The sequence below is a fragment of the Chiloscyllium plagiosum genome, unplaced genomic scaffold (genome assembly GCF_037043375.1).
Source record: "Chiloscyllium plagiosum isolate Xiang-an unplaced genomic scaffold, Cpla_swu_hap1 HiC_scaffold_38, whole genome shotgun sequence".
In the NCBI taxonomy this organism is placed as follows: domain Eukaryota; kingdom Metazoa; phylum Chordata; class Chondrichthyes; order Orectolobiformes; family Hemiscylliidae; genus Chiloscyllium; species Chiloscyllium plagiosum.
Window position 1 is genome coordinate 76,386,962 of NW_028270176.1, and position 23,977 is coordinate 76,410,938.

Genomic DNA, 23,977 nt, shown 5'->3' on the forward strand with positions numbered 1-23,977 from the left:
AATTACTCGAGAGTAGACACAGACCACTTCTTTCCAGTTCCTAATACGGAGGGTGAAAACGTTGCTGTCCTGAAGGATTCTCTCCCAGGTAACTGAAGATAAACAGAGTTTAGGAATTTCTGTATTTTGGTCTAAATTGTGGTCGATCCTGTTTCGTGAAAAATGTAAACACAGGTTAAATGTATTCACCCCTTGAAATGCCTGAGGTAACATCTGAAGAGTGTTTCCTTCTCCCTGGAACGGGATCTCTTCTTTCGGAATTTTATCGTTTGTTCAATTGGTCGTTCACAAACAATGTCAGTGTTCTGGGGAATGTCAGTTGGAGATAGAATGTTCTGGGGAATTTTCCCCAGCGACATCAGCACCATCCACCCCCACCCCCACCTTTTCTTCCATTATATTGGTGACTGTATCGATTCCTCGTGCTCCCATGCGGAGCTTGAACAGTTAATCAACTTCACCAACACATTCCACTCTGACCTCTCGTTCACTGGGACAATCTCGGACACCGCCCTCCCCTTCCTGGACGTCTCCATATCCATCTCTGGCGACGGACTAACGACAGAATTCTACTACACACCCACCGACTCCTACAACTACCTGTACTACACCTACTGATCCTAACTCCTGTAAAAGCAACATCCCTTAATCCCAATTGCTCGGCCACCACTGCACCTGCCCCCAGGAGATCCAATTCCAACTGAGAACATCCCAGATGGCATTCTTCATCTAAGGTGGCAATTTTCCCACCCACGTGGTCCATCAGGCCCTCCAGCACATCTCCTCCACTTCCTGTAGCTCCGCCCTCTAACCCCACCATTCACAATGCAAGAAGGACAGAACCTCCTCGTCCTCACCTATCACCCACCAACCTTCATATACACCATATCAACCGCCGGTATTTCCACCACCTACTAACAGACCCCACCATGAGGGATATGTTTCCCTCCGCACACCTGTCAGCATTCCAGAGAGACGATTTCTTCCATGACTCACACTGTGCCTCACACCAGCCCTCACCTCAATCCCAACACCTTTCCCTGCCACCGCTAGAAGTGCAAAGCCTGTTCCCAAACCTTCCCCCGACCTCTGTCTGTCATCCCAAAGCGTCCTTCCACATCGGTCAGCAATTTACCTGTACCTCCACTAATGTCATTGACTGTATCCATTGCACCAATTGTGCTCTCCTATACATCGGAAGGGCGGACACCAACTTGCAGATTGTTTCAGAGAACATCTCTGGGATACCTGCACCAAACAGCCCCGTAGCTGAACACTTCAGCTCCCCCTCCCAATCTGCCGAGGACATGCAGGTCCTGGGCCTCCTCCGTCGCAAAACCATTACCACCCAATGCCTGGAAGAACAGTGCCTCATATTCCGTCCTGGCACCATGTAACCACACAATATTAATGTGGATTTCACTGGTTTCCTCATTTCCCCTCACCCCGTCATATCCCAGTCTAAAGCCTCCAAATCGGCACCACCATCTTGAACTGTTCATCGCCTTTCCCACCAATCCGCTCTACCCTCCTGTCGGACCTATCACCATCACCTCCACCTCCATCTGCCACTTATATTCTCAGCTGCCTTCTCTCCATTCCGCCCTCCTCCCATTTTCCTCTTAGACGCCCGGCCCAGAAGCCTCATTCCTGATGAAATGGTTATGCTCGAAACGGATGCTGCCTGACCTGCTGTGGTTTTCCAGCAACACGCTCCCGGTCAAGAAACAGTCTGACACCATCATATTCACAGAATCAGGCCTGATGAGTAATGTTTCATGAAGCCCCGTCACCATCCCTGGCTTTATCCAGACCCACTAGCAGGACATACTCACCAGTGGTGGAGACACCCTGGGATACAGTCAGGGAAAGAGCTATCCTGGAATTCCTCAACATAAATTCCATAACCCGTGTAACTCATGGTAACAGGTCACAGATGGTCAAAGAAATCACCTGAGGATGGAAATCTCCTGCCGCCACCTCCACGCCTTGGCGATAACTCAGTTCCCCTCAATGTTGAAAACAATTCGGAGGTAGCACTGAGGGTGACAAAAACACAAAGCGTACTCTGTGTGTGGGACTTCATTGTTCATTACCAAGAGTGTCTCCACAGGCCCACCACTGAGTGAACACGGAGAGGCCTCTAATATACAGCATCCCGACTGGGGGAAGTGATGGGGGAACCAACAAGAGGGAAACATTCTCACCAAACTCATTATCCCAGATTAATCTGTCCCTGACAGTATCTGTATGAGCAGCCAGCACACAGTCCTGGCAGAGGGGAAGTCTGAGCCTCAAATTGAAGATATTGTCCACTGTGTTACGTGACACTGTCTCTTGTGAAGTAGTATATGCATCTAAAGGATTGAGCAACTGGAAGGTGGACATCCATGAGGCACTGTGGGTTATCAGCAGCTGTAGCATCAATGGCCTTCCCTGCATCGTAATGTCAGAAGTGGGCTGTTCACTGATGGTTCCGAAATGTTCTGCACCATTCCCAACTACACCTGTACTGAAGCAGGCTATTCAGCCCATCAAGAGTTTTAAACAGGAACAGAATGAGGCCATTTGGCCATTGGAGGCTGTTACTCAGCAATTGGAGCAGATCTTTTAATCTCTCATACCTGTTACACAGGAAATGGAAGGGAACATTCAGCCTTTCAAAGCTGCTGCACAGGAATACAGGGAGCGCTGGTTATTGAGCCAGGAGCAGGGATAAATTAGGGAGCAATCAGTCTCTATCAGTTTAACACAAATTTACGACTGCTATGACACAGAGACCAGTGCTGGGCCATCAACTATTTGCAAAATATATCAACGGTGTCCAGAAATGGAACAAATGTGTTCTAACTAAATTTAAATTTACACCAGGTTAGGCAGGGACTGAAATTATCAAGAGGACGTAGAGAATCTGTAAATGTCTATGCAATGGACAATAACTTGGTAGATCGAATATAACGTGGGTAACCGTGAACCTGTGGTTTTCTTTTTCAGGAAGAATAAAAGGTTGTGTATTACCGGAATGGAGAGGGATTTCAAGACTTAATGAAACACTCCGTACTGATCCGTTCAGAAGTATTGTTCCACCTCCCTGATGGTTTGCTCCCTGATGTTTCAGAGGCCCCATTGCTCTCAGTGCACACGGAATATTTTGATGTGGCTGTTTGGCAGTGGAGAGTGGTCCGGGGAAGTGTGCTTTGAGTCGTGGACTAAGGTGACGGCCTTCTTTTGGGAGGCCACCCTTTCTTTCCCCACAGAGACGAAGACAATGGGATTGGGTGACTGTTTCTGAATGAAGAGGCTGTGACTGCTGCCAGGACAGTGGATATTAACCAATATGATGTACTGTGCATGGGCACACTGTAACGTCAATGGGGTGAGAGATGAAGGGTCCAATCACAAAAATGGGAACGAAAGGCATTGCCAGATCAGCAGAAATGGTAGTTGTATCACAATCTCAATCCACCTCCAGAACCAGCCCAGACACAATAAAACTAAAGGAGATATATGCTCACAGTGGAACATTGTGTAAACCAGGCTAGTGTACTGCTCAGTACAACCCAGCAATCAGTCCAGATTGGAACATTGTGTGCAGATTCATTCTTTGCACTGGTCAATAAAATCCAGCAATCTGTCCGGAGTGAAACACTGCATAGATCATATCAGAGCGTTGATCTATAAACCTAGACCAGATATCTGTCCAGCACGGTGAGCTGCGCAGACCACAGCAGTGCATTGATCTAAAAACCCGGACTAGATATCTGTCCAGCACGCGGAGCTGTGCAGACCACAGAAGAACATTGATCGATAAACACGGACTAGATATATGTCCAGCACGGTGAGCTTGCAGACCACAGCAGTTCATTGATCTAGAAAACTCAATCAGATATTTTGACTAGCACAGAGAGTTGTGCAGTGATCACTGGAGAATAGATCTGTAAACCAGGAGCAGTTACCCTCGCAGGATGTAGAGCTGTGTACACGACCCCAGTGCAGTGAACTGTAAACCAGGAGCAATTGCCCTACTTACATGTAGTGCTGTGTCCACCACCCAAGTGCATTGCTCAGTAACTCTCTCGTAGATCACTGCCCAGGGTGGGGAAACTTGCAGGGGAAAGTGACAGGATGTGCAGTTCCCATCCATTTACAGCTCCATATCTCCGTGGTGCAATGACACAGGGTTGCTGTGGGAATAAAACTCACTGACAGAGAGAGAGATTGCGGACGAATCAGTTTAAATGACACCATATTTGGGTATAGACATAGAGGGGAAGATCGAAAGACATGTTATGGAAAAATATATTTCAGAATGCTGAAATGCAGAAATTTTGATTGCATCCTGCAACATGAGTCAGTATACATTGAGTGTGACAGACGGATTGTCTGCACGAGGCTGAACTAGTTTCCTGGTGCTATCTTATCAAACTCACCTTATTAACTATCCACCTCACGCCATTTTACCCCTCTCATTCAATGCCAGCCCGATTCTCCCATCCATGATGGCTGGAAGTACTCACCATCGCCAGGATACACCTGGATATTCCGTGATCCCAGGCACTGGTGCCATTTTTAAAAGGCCACTGTGCACATGGTTGAGCTTTCTCAGTTTGGAGCTGCTCTGCACAGTTTACCCCGAGCGTGGCAGATAAGGGGCAATCATACTACGGTTTGTCGACAGGGGCATGGAGGTCCTAATGAATGGGCTAGTACTGAGGGGGAACCATTCACTTCCCGGGGGGGGAGGGGGGGTGTGGTGCACACCACCAAAACCACCGAACATGGTCTGAGCTCTCCACCCACCACAGTGCAGTATCTGCAGTCTGAAGAAATGCCCAGCAATACAAGGCAAGCATCAATAATCTTCCCCGCTCTGTTAGGATAAGGGTTACCTTATTCTGTCTGCTCCATGACAGACACTGTATTTCTGTTACAGTATTTACCTCCGAACAAGTCGTATGGTTCAACTGCTGCATGCCACACCTTCCTTCTCTCTCACACACACTCTCTCTCTCCCTCCCTCTCTCCCTCCCCTTCCCTCTCTCTCTCACACAGACAACACACCATTGGAATCCTCCCACACGGTGGTAAAATATTCCAGACAATTCTGATTATGGAATTTTCCAGATAATGTTCCAAATAATTTCCATTTTCATGAAAATGTCAATGCCCCAGTATGTAACACATAAGGGGAAGGAGTAAATATGTATGTTTTTCAAATCACATACACTTCAAATCCATCAGGAGGCTATTCAGCCTTTCTAATGTGCTCTAGCATTTAATAATATCGCGTCTGCTCTGATGATTTTCTCATCTCCATGTTACAGGAACTTGAAGACATTCAACCCCCTGGGTTCCTGTCACTGACCGGCCTACACTCAGGCACTTTTACCCCGGTATTTTTCAAGCGCCTGTTCGATGGTGCTTCCCCGGGTCGGACTCTCCTAACAATATATTCCATTTGCTTTATACGTCTCTGTAATGGTAAACACATTTTACAATGACCAATAAAAAATCTAGACTTATTTTATGGCTTTCGCAACCAATCACAATTACTCATTTCGGTTATTTCACTTGCCTCACCATATTGTATTCATCCAAAAACGGCTTCGAAACACTTGTCTCGTTATAAAGTACTATTTCGAGCGAAGATCGTTTTTATCCTCAGCCGTTATCTTGACCATGATCTGAATTGTACCTTTTTCCGACTTTTGGAATTTTCTCTTGCCCTTAGTCTGTGACTGCTTCTGCTTGTAACTGTTCCACAGTCTCCCACTCAGTTGGCTGGAGGGCTGGTTTGTGATGCAGAGGGAGGCCAACATCCCAGATTCAGTTCCCTCACAATGACAGAGGTTACCATGAAGGGGACATGCTCTCAACCTCATCCCATCCCCGACGTGTGGTGACCCGCAGGGTAAACCACCACGCCTAGTCTCTCTGTAATGACAGAGCAGCTCCATGGTCCTTTGGAATTCTATTCCATTACTGTTCGCATTTTAAATTGTTATCAATATGATCATTTTGTTTTGCATTATGTTCCTGAATGTCCTGGAACAGTGTCATTTGTTCCACTGTCAGCATTTCCCCCACACTGCACATACCTGCCAAATAATCCTTGACTGTGTTGTAATTTATGAACCTTCTCTCTGTGCCTCAAAATATTCAATTTGTCTGTCTCCAATACTCTGCGGGAAAGAGAGCTCCAAGACTCACAACGCTGAGGAAACTAACATAAAAAAATCATCTGAGTGTAAGATTAATTTTTGTCGCCTGACTTGAGAAAGGAGAGAGTTACAATTGAAGATGTTCAGATATATTACAGTTGGTGTATTCCAGTGATGAAAGGCTTACATTATGGAGGCTTTAACAGGTGAATCTTGGAATTAGAGGTGATCTTATTGAAACATTCAAAACCTTGAGGAGAGTGGATCAGGTAGATAACTACTGGGTGTTTGTATAGTCCAAACTTGTTGTCATTGTTATAGAACCTCGACAATGTGGAAGCAGGACAGCTCCCCAACTGAGTCCATACCAACCAATTGAATAGCATCCAGCGAGTGGTTCGCACTGTTGCCTCAAAGTGCCACAAACCCGGGTTCAATTCCCGCCTCAGGCGACTGACTGTGTGGAGTTTGCACATTCTCCCTGTGTCTGCGTGGGTTTCCTCCGGGCGCACAGTCTAAAAATGTGCAGGTTAGGTGAATTGGCCATGCTAATTTGCCCGTAGCGTTAGGTGAATGGGTGAAATGTGGGGGAATGGTTCTGGGTGGGTTGCGCTTCGGCGGGTCGGTGTGGACTTGTTAGGTCGAAGGGCCTGTTTCCACAATGTAAGTAATCTAATCTAAAAACCCAAACCTGACCGATGTAACCCTGTATTTCCCATGACTAATCCACCTAACCTACACATCCATGCGCACTATGGGCAATCTAGCATGGCAAATCCTCTCTAAGCTACATATTTTTGGACTGTGGGATGAAACTGGAGCATTTCGAGGAAACCCCACACTGACACCGGGAGAATGTTCAAATTCCACATACAGGCTTGCCCGAGTTTGGAATTGAGCTCAGCTCCTTGGTGATGTGAGGCAGCAGAGCTAACCACAGATCAACCATGCTCCTCTATTAGATATATTAGTTACTTGTGTCTGACTAAAAAAATCGGCCTGACTTGGTACTATCAATCAAACTGACCCAGTCTGAGAATTTTGCCATCAGCCATATCGGCAGTCTGGTTACATTTCAAATTTGTTGTGGACAGTGGAGGAGTGGGACTGGTAAAGGAAACAGTGACACCCTCCAATCTCAGAACCGGAGTGAGGAGAAAGTCACGAACAGAAAGTCACGCAGAAGTTTGGGATGGCTGAACCTTTATATTATATCGAGGCTGGCTTCGTCTGATTGCCCATAGACAGGTGAATCAGGGATAACGGTGCATGGAGAAAAAAGTGCAGCTGGGACCACAAGGAGATGAGACACGACCTTATTTACTGGTGGAGTAGTGTCAAAGGGCCGAACGGCCTGCTCGTGTCCCTCAGCCCTCTATTCTGTTGTTCCAATCAGCCCTTCGGACCTGCTACACAGGGGTAGATCGAGGCCACACCGATGGTTCGGTGCAGTTTTGAAAAATGTACTTGGAAAATTCGGGATCGGTCAGGAAGTGACTTGCAAACCTAATCCCTCTTTCCAGGCTTTTCCATCTGCTTGTAACTTCTGCTCTAGATGTGGGTCATGTTACAGACCCAGATTCACTTTGTATACAACCCCTACACCCCACAGAGGGTTAACTCAAACAAATCCATTTCTCTCCCTGAATGAAACATTGTGAAACACGACTTCCAAGAAAATAACCAGTTTCTTTCCAAAAGCAATGCATAAAAATGTAAGAAATAGGAAGAGGAGCAGGCTATTCGCCCCCTCAAGTCTGCCCTGTTATTCATTAAGAACATGGCTTATCGAATCCAATGCTCACCTCCAATGTCCTGCTAACCCCTCGTATCCCTCAACTTGCTGATACGTCAAAAACCAATCCAAATGCATGCAGTGACTCAGACTACACAACGTGGCTTAGGGACATCCAGACATTCACTGCCATCTGAAAGAATACACTTCTCTACATCTCAGTTGGAAATCGATATCCCTTATTCTGTATATATGTCCCCGTGTTCGAAAATCTGCCCAGGAGTGGAACCATATTCTCAGAATTTACCTTGTCAAGCCTCCACTGTATCTTGTACGTTTCAGTAATATCACTCTATTTCAGTTCAACTACAAAAAATAATGCCTCACCATTTTAGATGTACGCAATAATTCAATCCTTTCATCCCAGGATTGCGCCGAATGAACCAGCCGAGTTACTTGCTGCATCGTGTGCTGACGTTATCTTTCATATACAAGAACACTCCAATCTATTTGCACTGCTCTTTAGTTTGGGAGTCCTCTTTATTAAATAAAAATAGCTGCCTTTTGCTTCTCAGTGTCATCCTCAAACTTGGATGGATATTGCACTCAACTCCTGCCGTCACGCTGTCAGTATAGGTTGTACGACTGAAACCGTCGTAATGATATCTGTGGTACTCCAGTAGATATTTTTTTTATCAGAAAGATCGATGAATCCTGACTGTCCGATTTTTGTGTTAACCAATCGTTATTTCATGCGAATACATATTCCATCATCCTATGACCCTCTGTCTTGTGTAAGAATGTTTAATTTGTGCTATCTCGTGGAAAATCTCTGGAAAGCCTCGTGTCTACCAGCAAGTGCGCATGTTACATTCTCAGGGATCTCCAGAAAAAAACTTTGCATGATTTTACAGGGCAAAATATAGATGCACATTCACAAAACCATGCTGACTCTGCGTGAAGCTTTTCTAAATGTCCAGCAATTCTTTCCTTAATAACAGACTCTAACAAATTCCCAGCAATAATGTTGAGGCTAATTGGTTCCAGCTTTCAGTCTCGCTCCTTTGTTGAAGATAGGCGCCACATTGGAGATTCTCCAATTTCACTGGACTACCCCTGTAATCCAAAGAGTTATGGAATACATCTCACAGAGCCACTAGTCACTCTGTAACCATTTATTTTAAAACCAACTATGAATTACTGCTGACCTGTCTACCCTTAATCTTATCTGTTTGTTAAAAACCTTATTCCTTTTGATAGAGGCAGTTCATGACCTTCCTTCCTATTACCATTTTGTTCATATCACTGAAATGCTTACAGTGCCTTACCCTGTGAAGGATGATGTAAAATACTTGTGTAAATGATCTGCCTGTTCCCTCTGGCCAATTCCTGAGGAAGGCTTATGCCCGAAACGTCGATTCTCCTGTTCCTTGGATGCTGCCTGACCTGCTGCGCTTTTCCAGCAACACATTTTCACCTCTGGCCAATTCTCCAGTCACACCATCCAAATATGCTCAATACACGTTCCTCACTTCATTTCTACCAAAGGTTACACACTCATTCTGAACGAATTTTTAATATACTCCAAAAAGCTCGTGATGCCTGTTTTTATTTTTTTTGCCAATTTGCTTACGTCATACGTTTTCTTCCTTTTCCTTCACTTTCTAGATTCATGCAGTGATTTAGCACACATACAGAACCTTTGTTTCAACTTGTTCATGCTGACCAGGTTGTCCAATCTAAACAAGTCCCATCTCCTTGCATTTGCCCATATGCCTCAAAATATCTCCCAATCACATATTTGTACAAATGTCTTTGAAATGTCGTAACTGCACTTGCATCAACTACTGGCAGCTCATTCCATACACATATCACCCTCTCCGTGAAATAGTTGCCCCTTGTCCCTTTTATATCATCCCCTTTCATCTTAAAGCTGTGCCCTCTTTATTTGTATTCCCCTATCCTTTGGAAAAGACTTTGGCTATTCTCCCTATCCATGCCTCCCATGATTTTATAAACTTCTACAATGTCACCTCTCAACTTCCTGCACTCCATCTGATAGTAACTTCAAGAATAATCATTTAAGCATAACCACAGCAAATTTGAAACAATATTAAAAATGACAGGAAAACAACACTCAACCCAAAACTTCATACTGTGATTTGTTTTTCTTCATGTTACAATACTGATGCAGCATGAAACTCTGACTAGTACCAGTAAGACGTCAAAAATCTGAAATCGTTTGTCTGAAGGGGTGATGATTTCTACAGTGAAAATGTGTTTCTGGCCAGATCAGTATGATACCACATGTTCAACATTCTTCCTCCTGGCCTCCCTATGACGTTGCGTGTTTGCGTATTCTTTATCTTACTCTCAGCAGAGGAAACCCCATTTCCCCCATTCACATCTTAATTTGAAACCAATTTACGTCATCTTCTCATTCATCATTGCTAAAAGCCGGTTTATCCTTCGCCACGCCCTCTTTTCCCTGTCACCCATCCTCCACCTATGCCAAGGGATTCAAACGCCCAGATTCCAAGACTTTTCAGTTCAGTAGAAGTGTCACACTGGGCTTGAAACGCTAGCTCTGTTTCTGTGACTCTGCAGATGCTGCCAGACCTGCTGAGTTCTCCAGAAATGAATAGCACAGCACAAGTTTTCAATTAAACTAATAACGGTGGATACTGGAGACAAAATTCAAAACAAAAATGCTGGAGAAATTGGGAGCTTTGTAGAAGGGACACTGGGCCCGAAAGATTAACTCTGCTCTCACTCCACAAGATGCTGCCAAACCTGCTTAGTTTTTTCAGCAATTCCTATTTTTGAACGAGTTCCAACAATGTTCATCAAAGATGCTCAAAAGCCCTGTCCAACACGGAACCCCATACACTGGGAAGTGAATGATAATGCAAAGGTTACAAATTCCTTGGTTCTGAAACTACATAAAGCGGTAATCCCGGATACTGAAGAGTTATTAATCATGGTCAGGGAGAGAAACAGCGGGAAACACATTAACTTCAAACAGCGAAGACGACATTACAGTAATGGAAAAGATTCAGATGAATATGTTAAAGTATTTGAGTAATGCAACAAATTGGAGGCGTAACACCAGGGAGTGACCCTTAGCAGAATGAGAATATAAAAATGGAAGTGTTCCCACAGCAGAAACCAGGTAACTGAGTACAGGCCTAATGGGTATCGGGGACTTGGTGTGAATTGGGGAGCAGTCAGTCGAATTGAATTGCGGATAATGCGGCTCAAACTAGGTATTCATGTGGTGCTGTAGATCACAGCAGCTGCAGCAGCAGAATTGCATTCAAACACAATCTGTAAACTTGTCCCCAGAATAATCCTTCAGTCTACGATTACCATCAAGCTGATCTATGGTTCAGTAGCGAGTGTGCGTGCACTTGCCAAGGTCAGAATCATGTGGACCTCAATCTGTTGACAACCCACTTGACCAGTTACATTCCAAACAGTAGAACTAATATCTAGTGGTGAGCGAGAAATTATCCCAAGTCTAACAGATAAGATCTAAGCTCTGCAGTCCTGCAACATCCAGGAATAAATCTCGATGGATTTTAAACACCTTACTGGAGGAGTGGACTCCACAAATATCTATATCCTAAATAACGGAACATCCCTGTACATCAGTGTAAAAGACAAGGATGTAGTATCTGCACCATCCGCCGCCAAAAGTGTGGAGTGGAGGATCTACACCAGACTCCTCATGATGCCTACAAAATCACAGACGCCAGTATTCTATCAAATCGATTCGCTACACGTGACATGAATAAACAGCTGAACACGGTAGATACAACAAAGGTTCACTGTGTCTCACACATATACACACACCCCGAAAAAAAGAAAGAAAAAAAAAGAAAAAGAAAAGAAAAAGAAAATAGAAAGAAAAAAAAGAGAGAAAAAAATAGATACAACAATGGAAATTAGCCCTGACCCCATTCCTGCAATAGGACTGAAGACTTGTGCTGCACAACAAGCCGTGTCCCTGGGGAAGCTGTTTCCTTCTTGCTCGAACTCTTCGTGGTGATGTGGAAAATTACTCAACCATATCCAGTCCCTGAAGTGAGGAATAATTACAATCTGTCCAATTACCAGCCCCTCAGTCCCATCAAGAAAGTCATATTGGTGGGAGTTATTTTTGACAGAGCTGTCACGCAGCACAGAAATAACCTGCTCTGTGTGGTTTCAGGTAGGCGCCATTGTGGAGACGGTGTTGTTCTGGAAGTGTAATGGATTACTAATCCATACCAGGATAATGTTCTGGAAGTTTAGGGCAATTAATAACATATCGAGTCGGAAAATCTGGTGTCAGTAACAGTGAGCTTGAAGCCAATGTCGATTGGAAACATCGATCTCCTCCCCCAATGTACATTCAGGAACTGAATCTCCCGTGCTTTCCTGGTGTGGCCTAAAAGTGACTCCAGGCACACAGTCATGTGATAAACTTTTCAATGTGTCTGAAACGGCCAAGCAAGACACTCAATTGTATCAAACTGCTCAGAGGTCTTAAAGGAAAAACCGGACAGAACACCCAGCGCCAGCCTCAATATCGGAAAAAGGGATGTGAAAACTTAGTCCTGACGACCCAGCACAGACCTCCTTCCTAACATCTGAGAGTTTGTAACAACATTACAGAGATTTCCCACAGACTGCACAGAAATATTGGGAAAGGTGGAGGTCATACAACACATTGAGCCTCCACCATTCTAGGTCATGGAGAAAGTCTCCTCAATGCAGTTTCCCCCGCACAGTTTTCATATCCCTTAGTTTGTGTAAACATCGTGAAAAATAAAGTAAAAACTGCTGTAGTCCCTTTGGTCCATCAATTTTGCTCTTCCATTCAATATACAAGCAGTTCACCAATAACGCTTGTTTATTAAACACAATTTGGCTGCAACACGATTCATGAATTGCGGATCTTTCTTTACAAAGGGATCTCCCGTTCACTGTGACACAATTTCTTACACGGCACCTGCTGAATAGCAAATCCCAGCCTCAGGGTCCTCTGTCTGTGAAATGCGCCCTTGGTGTGTTCAGCTATAAAAGAAATGCAAACTGCTCTGTAAGCCTTGAACCTGAGTCTGAAACTAGGAATTGTAGTATACATTGAGAAGATACGACCACCTGATGAAGGGGCGTCGCTCAGAAAGCTAGTGCACTTCCAATTAAACCTGTTGGAATATAACCTGGTGTTGTGTGATTTTTAACTTTGTAACACCCAGTCCAACACCGGTATCTCCAAATCATGCTGCAGTCTGTCACTGTAGTGTTAAAGTGTTGCATTTACAGCACTATTTCATTACAATATAAGATTTAAAGTCTGAGCTATAATTTGTATTCAACTAACAATTGTTTTTGTTTTGATTTGTAGTTATACGTTAACGGTTTGCCTCTAAAACCGCCTTAATAATATTTATGATTTCAATAAGACAGTGTTCCACAGGATCACAGCTATCACATTATTGGACCTGTCATGATGGCTGGCCCTCTAGCTCCAAAGCATTCTCCTGCTCTCTCTCCATTATTTTAGTTTCCAGAAATTGTTATTTATATTCAGTGCCTCGGCTTCCACAGCCTTATGCGAGAGAGAATTCCCCATGTTCAACAGTCTCTGAGTGCAGACATTTCTTCTCATCTCACTGCAGAGTGGCATGCATGTACCTAAGACTGTGACCCCTTGTTATATACTTCCCAGCCTGGGGAATTTTAAGCCTTGCTTCCAATCTGCCTCGCCCTGTCAGAGTTATATATATTTCACTGAGATCTCGATTCATTTTCCTATACCCCATGGAATACAGGCCCAGATCCCCAAACTCTGCTCGCACAACAAGCCTGTCATCCTACAGATCAGTCTGGTCATTCTTCACTGCTCTCAGATATGTCGTTCATTATGTAAGGAGACCATAACTGCACACAATACTGCACAATGTTCGAGATGCAGTCTCACCAAGGGCCCTGTACAGCTGCAGTAATACACGCCTACTCCATTGATATCAAGCTCAGCACCAAATTTATCTTCCTAACTGCTCTCTATTCCTGCAATATAGCTTTCAGTGACCTGGTGTACATGGATGTCCAGGTCCTTCCACACCATACACTCACAGGAGCAGAGACTTTGTACCATCATATATACAGCACGGTCTACATTAGTCCCACTTTCCTACACAAGTCCCATAGCCTTGAATGTTATGACACTTCAAGAGCTCGTCCAAGTACTTTGTTACGGTTGTGAGGTTACCCATGAAAACTCTCCTCTCAGGAAGTACATTCCAGACCCCAACACCCTCTGGGTGAAGAATAATCCTCTAATTCTCTCTCATCCTCAAACCATTCACTTTAAAATTGTGCCCCCTTGTTCTTGACCTTTTTCCACCCTATTCATGTCCATCGAAATCTTGATTTGGAGATGCCGGTGTTGGACTGGGATGTACAAAGTTAAAAATCACATAACACCAGGTTATAGTCCAACAGGTTTAATTGGAAACACACTAGCTTTCGGAGCTGATGAAGGAGCGACGCTCCGAAAGCTAGTGTGTTTCCAATTAAACCTGTTGAACTATAACCTGGTGTTGTGATGTTTAACATCGAAATCTTATCCTTCTGTATCGCGACCCCTCAGCTTTTTCTACTCCAAAGTAAACAATCCGAGCATTTCCAGCCACTCTCCACAGCTGATATGCTCCATTCAACCGAAAATCATGGTGAATCTCCTCTGCACACCCTCCAGAACAATCGCATCCTTCCTGTAATGTGGCTCCCAGAACGACACACAGTATTCCATCTTGGCCACACCAATGTTCCGCAAAGCTCTTATAATCTATGTGCCGATGAAAGGAGGCTATGTTTACGTTCTCAACTTGTGCATTAACCTTTTTAGTCACATTTTGGGATGTGTGGAGAAGCACACACTCTGATCTTCCTCGTGTGCTACTATTCATTGAGTACTCCACATCTGGTTCCTTCTTCAAAACTGCATCACCTCATACTTAGCAGGGTTACATTCCATCTGACATTGATTCACCCATCTGACCATTCTAACTGTATCGTCCTGTAACATAAGGCCTTCCTCCCCACTGCCAACCACCCTGCCAAACTTTGTGTTACACATACACTTACTTATCACCCTCCCCCTACACCGCTTCCTATTCACATCTACATCATTTATGAATACCACAAATGATAAGGTTAAAAATCACACAATACCTGGTTATAGTGCAACATGTTTATTCAGAGGCACTAGCTTTTGAAGCGCTGCTTCTTCATCACATGAATGTGCGCTTTGAAAGCTCGTGATTCCGAATAAACCTATTGCACAGTAACCTGGTGATTTGTGATTTTTAACTTTGTCCACCCCAGTCCAACATTGGCACCTCCGAATCACAAATAATAAGGGGCGCAGCACTGATCCCTATGGTGTACCATTGGACACTGCTTCGCAGTTACACTAACAGCCTTCTACCACCACCATCTATCTCCTACCTCTCAAGTTTATTAGGATGCAACTTAGCAAGTCACTGATGGGTTCTACTGTTCCCTCGTCATTCGGTTCCTATTGATACATGTAGATTACCTAGGGAATTTACCGAAACTTGCACTTCCAGCAGGTTTCCATGCCCCTATGTTAGTCAGTCCCCAACAAGTGAATAATTTCCTCCTTATTGCGGTCTTAAATGGCCTGTCCCTTCTCATGCTATTGTTGCCTTAACTGTAGAGTAGACAGCCAGACAAACGTACTGTTTATTTCCAACTTGTCATCTGTTTAATGTATATTCTAAATTTCACTGCGATTACGTCTTATTCTTTGAAACTCGAGAGAACACAGGTAGAGTTTCCTCATCAGGCAATCTCACCACCTGATGCATTTATCTGGAGAATGTCCATTGCACTGCCTCTGTCGTCAGAATATTTTTCTCAGATTGGGTCACCAAAACCGTACACAATATTCCAGACACAGTCTGCTTCAACATGACCTCCCATCAATATTCTGATTCCCTTAAATGAAGGCGAACCTAACTTTAACTTTCCACTTACATCTATTCCTCCAAATACCCTACAAACTATTTCGAAGTTTATCAAGTATGATTTCCCTTTCAGCAATGCTTACAGATTCTCTCCAATGTTGCTGTTAATTTTTAAATGTCCAATATCACATCCTATGTAATAGATTTCAACAATTTAACGACAGATGTCAAGTTATTTGTTCTGCAGTTCTCCACACTATCTCTTCTTGCCTTTGTACATGCTTGGATACATTCCATTCATCTACCATGCTTGTATCACGTTTACTACCTTCCATTCATCGAGAAATGCTTCCATCGTCTGCAGAATGCATAAGAAAATAAAACACATTAATCGACTGTGCAATTAATACTTCTGTTGCTGATTTATTTGTAATATTTTGATATGAAGTACATCTGGCTCTCAGACTTAGCAATTCTCAATCCAGCTACAATGTTAAGTACTACCTTGTTACTGATATGAAATTACTTTATGTCTTTAGTTCCACATGTCCGAGATGATCACTTGGTATTTCTCAGAGATTTTCGGGATCTTCGTCCATGAAGACAGATGCAAAGGAACTGGTTATTTTCTTGGCCATTTCCCTGTTCACCACAATAAAATCTCCTCTCCCGGTTAAAACCTCCTACATTTGACCGTGCTTTTATCTTGTTTTATTTGAAATATAGTTTTTCGATTTATGCCGTCTTTGTATTTCTGTTTGTTAGTATACATGTTCACTTTTTGATTTCCATATCAGTGTCATGGCACTCTTCTCGATTGTAATTTTTTGAGAATTCTCAGTTTTCCAAAATGTCTGGAATTCTTCTGAAGTCAATTCCTGTGATTAATATAATCGATAAGTTGTTATGTTAACCATCATTCAGTCACTTTAACATACTTTGGTGTTTTTACCTTCAAGAAATAGACGCATCTTCAGACTTTGCAGTATTTCTTTAAATCTACCATTTCTGACCAGAAATATCCGAAAGCACTGCAGGAGGAGAGAGAAGAAATTGCAGGGGGGGGGGGGGGGGGGGGGGGGTTGATTGATATTTTTGCATCATCGCTGGCCATGGGTGAAGTCCCAGAGGACTGGAGGGCAGTGAAGGCTTTGTCCTTATTCAAGAAGGGCTACAGGCCGAACATCTGCATTATGTAATGTTCTTCAGAGGATTCTGAGAGAGAAGGTATTCATGCATTTGGAAAGACAGGGTGTGATTAGGAACAGTCAACAAATTTTTGTACATAGGAGATCATGGCTCACAGATTTGTTAGTATTCTTTGATGAAGTGACCATCAATGTTGGCGAGGGCAGGGCGGTATACGTAGTCTACAAAGATTTCATTCCACATGGTACGCTGGACTGGAAGATTAGATCGCATGGAATTGAGTGGGAGCTTGCAATGTGGATGCAAATTTGGCTTGATAGAAGGAAGCAGAGTGTAATAGTGGAAGGATGTTTGTTGGATGGGAGGTCTGTCACTAGTGGAGTGACTCAGGGGTCGGTGCTGCGACCATTTCTGTTTGTTATATGTGTAATTATTTAGAATCGAATGTACAAGACATCATTACTAAGATTGCAGATGACACTAAAATATGCGGTATTGTGGACAGTGAGAAAGGTTAACACAAATTGCAGCAGGACGCTGATCAGCTAGGGATATGGGCCGAGAAATGGCAAATAGAGTTTAATATAGATGCATGTGAGATCTAGCATTTGGAAAGTCAAATCAAGGTCGGAATTTCATGGTTGGGCATTAAGAGGTGGAGTGGAACAGACGAACCCTGGAATTCGGGAGCATGGTTCTCTGAAAGTTGATTCAGAGTTAGACAGGGCAGTGAAGAAGGCTTTTGGCACTCTGGCATTCATCAGTCGTGGCGATGAACATCGAAGTTGGGGAATTATGTTGCAGGATGCACTGGTGAGCGCATACATGCACCTTAATGTTCCGTTTGCTCACTTTGCGAAGGGACAGATGTTATTAAATTGTGAAAAAGTTCAGAAGAAATTTACAATGATTTTGCCAAGGTCTCAATGGTCATAGGTCTGGCGAGATAGTACGTTTTACTTTAGAGTGTATCAAACTGAGGGGGGGGGGGGGATCTTATAGAAGCGAATAAGATCATGGGAGGCATGAATAAAGTGAATGCAATGAGTCATTTGTCCCTGGGGTGAGTAATTACGGACTAGAAGACATCAATTTAAGGTCAGAGGGAAAAGAATAAAAGGGAACCTGAGGAGCATTTCTTTTACACACAGGATGGTACACATATGGAATGAGCTGCCAGTGGAAGTGTTTGAGGTGGGTACGTTCACAACATTTTAAAAGACAATTGAACAAATACACAGATATAAATGATGAGAAGGATACGGACAATGGCAGGGAAATGTGGTTAGTGTGTATGGATATTTTGATAGTAATGGACCACTTTTGACCGAAGGGCCTGTGTCTTTGTTGTAGGACTCTATGACTCTAACAACCATTGCATGTCTCCCACTGACTGTTATATTGTGGTTTTTCAATTCACTGGAGCGAACGTGACCTTGTAGCCCCCAGGCTTCCATGACGTTTGACCAGAATGCTCACACATGCTATATTGTATGCAGACGCCATGTAAAATGCAACATATTAATGACATTATTCCTCAAAAGCTGCTTAAGAGCAAGGTTATTAATTAGTCGTTCTTACCACACAACACCAAATCTGAAATGACCTGCTCTCTAGTTTGGTTCACAACATAGTCTTCAACCCACCTCAAATACACCATTCGAATTTATTTTTCACAACATTAGCAGTCACTTAGTTGAGGCGTTTTCAATGCAACTCGATACCATCAATTATTACTGCAGCAATCACGAGTATTTGTTACTCATTTACAGGATGTGGGCGTCACTGGATAGCCAGCATTTACTGCTGCTGTCGGAGGGCAATTAAGAGTCAACAGCGTTGCCGCAGGTCTGGAGTCACATGTAGGCCAGACCAGGTAAGAACAGCAGTTCCCTTGCCTAAAGAGCATTCAGTGAAACAGATGAGTTTTTTCCCCAACAATCGATAACAGATTCCTGCTCATCATAGACCCTTGATTCCAGATACTTATTGAATTCAAGTTCCACCACCAGCCATGGAAAAATTCAGGCCAGGCGCCCACAACATTACGTGGATCTCTGGTTTAAGAGTCCAGCGATAATACTGCCAGGCCATTGCTCTTCCGTGCATATGCTTGCATATCTAATTTCCAGAGAATATGTTGCAAAATATTTGCATTACAGTTTTGGTTTAAATATATAACACTCCAATGTTTGCTTCTCTTTGCTATTTGTAAGATCTCCCCAAACTGATACTGTGGGATCTGAGGGACAGAGTCTGTGGCGTTATTAGTGAGAGACATGGGCAACACATTCGGGGAGACTCACTTCAACGCTGAGATGATCCGAAGAAATATCCAGCAATACAGGACAAGCATTAATGTCCTCCCAAGTTTGCCAGGGTAATGGTCATCGATTTCTCTCTGCTCTCTCACACTCACTGTGTGTCTGTCATAGCACCGATGCCCGAACAAGGCTCACGCTCTATCTGAAAATAAGGGTCATGCACTACCACTCTATTAAATTCAGCACCTTCCTTCAATCATTTTGTCTGTGGTCTATGCAATACACCGCACGAATAACACTGCATGGATTCTGCACTGTGGTCTGTCTCCCTCCAGCCATCTCACGATCTCCCCCACCCCTACCTACACCATCACTAACTGCAGGGCCACCCACTCCCACCTTCACTCCCTTCCTCCATTTCTCCGATTAGAGGAGAAACTGCCTGAAATAGGACAGAAAGGACCAAGCTGGGTGTTGGATTGCCTGATATCCGGTACTCCATTCCTCACCCCCTCCCCACCACCGCCATGTGCGGAGGACCTGGTTCAAGCTGGGCAGGATCGGTACTCCTCGTGTAGAGATTCTGAAACATCCATGTCCCACCAACCGAGCAAGGAGCAATGTTCAATGAAGGGCAATTCTCACTTTGAACCCACTGGCAGTTCCAACGTCAGCTCTCTCACTCCCTCCCCCAAAACAAACACATGCCACATTACGCAGAGATGCAGGCACAGAATTACACAGAAATATTGGTAAATACCCCAATGTACTGACGTGCACAAAACATACAAGAAGATAGGCATACACACACGTAGAAGCACACAGAGGCATATACAGTCACACACAGATAGACACAAACACAGATAGATACACATCGGTTGATATACAGACAGAAGTAGGCATACAAATACTCAGATAACAAACACATGGACACACACACACATACACACACACCGAGACACTCGTGTCTTAAAGACACCAATAGATAAGTTTTTGATTTATAAGGGGATCAAGGATTCTTGGAAGAAGGCAGGAGAATGAGGTTGAGGAACAGATAAGAAATTATTGAACGGCATATCAGACTCGATTATCCGAATGGCCTAATATCGCTCGTTTTTTGATGCTTATGTGGTGTTATCCGATCAGGTATTCTCGTGCTGAGACAGCAGCAGAGGCTGGGTTTGATACATAGTTGATCGTAAAGAGTCAGGAGGAATGTGGGACAGGTTTAGAGGGCTGAATGGTTTATGTCTTTTCCTAATTATTGTTTCCTTATGTCTCAAAAGAGGCGATTTGATGTTAAGTTAAGTTTAAAATAACGGGTCCTGCAATGAAATCAGGACGTCCCTTTCCCTTTAGTGTTGTGATATCTGCGGTGTCCTCATCCTCAGGGAGCAGTGAAGACTCAGTTATTTAAGATATTCAAGGTTGAGCTCGACTGATCTTTGCTGGGCAGGGTATTCAATGTTCACTGAGTACAGACAGGCGACGGATTGTCAGACATAATCGGATCAGCTATGGCCATTCTGAATTGTGCTGCTAAATGGCCAACTGCCGTCCCTACCCGACATGTTGTTCCCTTAATCCACCCCTCGAGGCTATTACAGGGATGTACTGCTGCCTCTACCACATGTGTTGTTCCCTCAATCCACTCTCGACGCTGTTGCAGAGACACACTGATGTCCCAACCCCACGTGTTGTTCCCTCAAGTAACTCCACGATGCTGCTAAAGAGATATACTGCTGCCCCTACCCATGTTTTGTTTGCTCAATCCACCTTCGATGCTGTTAAAGGGTAGGTGACCACCCCATTCAGCTACAAAAGATCGTTTCAATGAGATGGGAGGGAACCATCCTGCACCTCGAAGGAGTTGCAAAGGAATATAGAATGAAGTAATTCAGCTCGTTGAGTACATTTCGCAGCCCAGGAGGAGACCATTCAAACTACCTGAGCAACTTAACAGGAAATAGAGAGTAGAGATAAATGTTCATTTTCAGGTTGCAAAGCTGTAACTGATAGATTGTCTCAGAGATCACTCTGGGATCGTCAATGATCAATAATCTGTATGAAAGAGCTGGAGGAAGACGAGGGAACGGCTTGAAGCTCAATTAGCTTGTATACCAATATGATCATTCAATGTGTCAACAAATTGAGGTAGTGAGTTTCTATTGTGATATAGACAGGCAAGATTAGTGAGCAAACCTTCAGCAGAAATAACATAAGGTGAGGTGTCTGTTTTGGCAGGAAAGATAAAACAATGGTAATCAATTTTAATGGGGAGATTGCAGAACTCTGTGATACATGCTGTTTCCATGTTCCTGGTAAATGAGTCATATTAAGTCAGTCTGCAGATGCAGCAAGTGATTTGGAAGGTAAGTGGAACGATGTTGTTTCTGGCAAAAAGATATCAGGTTTAGTGAGGAATGTTTCGCTGCATCTGTACAGGGTAATGCTGAGACCACATCAGATACACTGTGTGAAGGTTTGATCCCCTAAACTAAAAAAAAAATAATAATTATTTCAGATGATTTCCAACATGTTCCCATTTACTCATTCACGGAATGAATGCCTTTTTTTATTGGGGATTATCAGTTTCGATCTTAGATGATAAATCTTATTAAACCATCCATGACTTTCTGAAAAGTGTATCAGCTGAATGCGTATTTTCTCTTGTTAAGGAGATTAAAGTAGAAACGCAATTTAAGAATAAGTAATATTGATTTAGCACACGTATTATAAACACATCGACTAATATTTGCAAATTATGCAGACACTTATAAACGTGTCATCAAATTATAAAGCGGGGACATTTCTTTTTGCGAATGAAAGCACTGTGCTCAACAACAGCAACTACGCACCTGCATATAGTTCATTATCATCCATTCCAGAGAATGTTCATGGAGAGCGCACATGGCCCAGTTTGGTGTTCAGTTGAATTTATTTTATGCTCTAACACAGAGAGGGCGAAAACGTTTCCCTGCCTAATTAGCAGCAGCCGATTGATCCATTTCTCTTACTCTGTTCCAACTGATAGCAAAATGTGAGACCATAAAATTCCTGAGTTACCTTTACCACTTTTCAAGGATTCCTGATGAGTATTCATTGGAATCTCTCCACAGCCTGAAGCAAAGGGAGTTGAGCCAAATCCAAATTTCCTTGAAAGAAATCCCACTTCCAGCAGCTTGTGTGAACAGACTAACTTCAAAAGCAGAAAACAATTTGGGACACTCTCCCATTTTACCACTTGTGATGTGTTCAAATTTTTGTGTCTCACAATTTTCCAGAAAATGGCCAGTGTGAGACCTACACTATTGGCAATATCACTAAACTGGTTAAATTTAATTTTTTTTGTAACCAGTGGAAGTGCAGGGCTGGAAAAGCAAACAGTGACCCTCCAACATTGATCGGAACACAAATGAGAAATTCCTTTCGGGCAGTTCAAGTGGAAATTCCCTTTCCCAGACGTTTGTGGTGCCTGGATGTTTGCACTTATTCAAAGTTGTATTGTATTCAAACGTTTGAAAGGCAAGTGAATTTAGGAAAATATATACAGTGAGAAAAGAGCTGCTGAGATCGCAATCAGATCAGACAAGATCTTAGTGCCTGCTGAAACCATGACTAAATGTCTGATTACCAACTCTTGATCCTCAGTCCTTTGTTCATATGTTCCATTCAGACTCTGAAACCTCCTGCACAGGCGCAGATGGGGGGAACACGTTCCAAATACCTGGTCCACAGTAATACAGCATCTCATTCAGTCCCTCAAGACTGACACACACAGTTTGGTGTGGGTTGCAAAATGTTATTGTGAAATACAGGCTGGGTTCGAGTGAAATGCATTGCTGTGGGTTTGTAGTGTTACAACACAGGATACATTCTCCTGCTTAATTTAAAACCAGCAACAGAGAAAAGATTTATTCTTTGCAGTAATCTGTGATAAATTTCGAGTCCAAACCTATTTAAAGTAAAAATTAACAACTTTACTTCTGAAAGTATAAAAGCGAATAATAAACCAACGACTATTCCAACTTCGTCCTCTCACCTATCTTTTACCTTCCTGCTCCACAATACTAGAGTCCTAATTAAGATTCACAAAACAAAACATTTTATCTCTAAACCAGGATGCTTTCAGTTCTTCTGCGTATTCCGTCTTCTTTTTGTTCTTTGGGATTTTGTTTCAACAGTTACTGTTTAATAAAGGTACTTTCATGAGAGCTATTTTTCAGGCAATCTTTACATGCTAATAGCTTGGCAGTTCTCCTCTCAACTGTTCTATTTCCCAGGTCTTGCAAACCGAAAGCATTGGATTCTGTCATTGTCTTATAAGATTGTCAATATGTTAAATTCAAACTTGTTTGTAGCTGTGCGTTTTGGGGTGTAATTTAAACTGATTAGTTGAATTTGTTTTTGTCTCCAGGCAACCAGCTAATTGAGTTATTCCACCAAGTGTTACATTTTATCATTTTTAGAACATTTGGGGCTGCCAGGTAGTAGTTACCTTTTTAATTTGCTTAAAGGTACAGTACGCCCACATCTTCATCACGGAAGTCACACAGAAACCTGACCAGGGAAAGATGACATATTGACTTCCCTAAACGACTTGAGGCAAGTAGATGGACTTTTATAACAAATGATAATGGTTGTTTTTAAATTGCACCAATTTCCTTAATGAGTTATCAAAAG